We start from the raw sequence: 858 nt of genomic DNA on the forward strand, positions 1-858 counted from the left end.
AAACGAATGAACATAAACGAACACGAACATCCCTGATTTCTTAATGAACGAACACGAACAAAAAAATGTGTTCGATTATATGTTCGTGTTCGGGTTCGTGTTTGGTTAAAGTTAAATGAACGAACACGAACATGCCTATGTTCGTGTTCGTTCGGTTCGTTTACAGGCCTACTTCTTAATGTTAACTTTTTGCATTAAGAAAATCTTTTGATCTAGCTTCTATATATGCCAATTTATTTGTATATATGTTTGGATTTTCCTATATGCATGCGATATATTTTATTTAGATAAATGCAATGATTCTTTCGCCTTTTGCTAAAGAATACCGTATGCTCGTTGAATTAAATGGCATACGCTTAATTTTTGAGAGCTTCTTCTATTATTGAAGGGCTCCTTTTTGCCAACATGGTATAGCCCAGTTGGTTAATTTCGTCCTGCCAGTGATGTGGGAGAACACAACTATTGATTCGAATCCAGATAAGATGTTGGCATGTATAGCCTACCATGTTGCAAACCAATTGCACTAAAGCCGTCCAAATAAAATGTAGACATGGATCTTTGAAATGAAATATAAAACAGAATTTATATTCATAAAAAGGATAAATCCATTTATGTTTTCCATGTGTATTTTCCCTTTCGGTAATTGTGTTTTCATACGAAGGTAAAAGGTGTTTACTTATTGTTTTGATACGTGTGATCTATGTTGATAAAGCAATATGGTCTAAATCATATGACAGAAAAATGTGTTTTGGATTTGTAACCAATCGCTTCCAAGGGTACCAGCGACCTGTACACTTTACCAACAGTGCACTTGTGGTGACAAACGATCAATATTAATCAAAAATCAAGTAACTAAAA

At 34.0% G+C, this 858-nt stretch overlaps 1 non-coding gene across 1 annotated transcript; it reads left to right on the top strand.

Annotated features, from left to right (window-relative positions):
• Positions 1 to 272: 272 nt before the first annotated feature.
• On the top strand, positions 273 to 391 carry LOC118481346. The gene has a single exon (XR_004865553.1). It is a non-coding gene; the product is annotated as a U5 spliceosomal RNA (small nuclear RNA).
• The last annotated feature ends 467 nt before the right edge of the window (positions 392 to 858 follow it).

The sequence above is a fragment of the Helianthus annuus genome, chromosome 8 (genome assembly GCF_002127325.2).
Source record: "Helianthus annuus cultivar XRQ/B chromosome 8, HanXRQr2.0-SUNRISE, whole genome shotgun sequence".
Taxonomy (NCBI): Eukaryota; Viridiplantae; Streptophyta; class Magnoliopsida; order Asterales; family Asteraceae; genus Helianthus; species Helianthus annuus.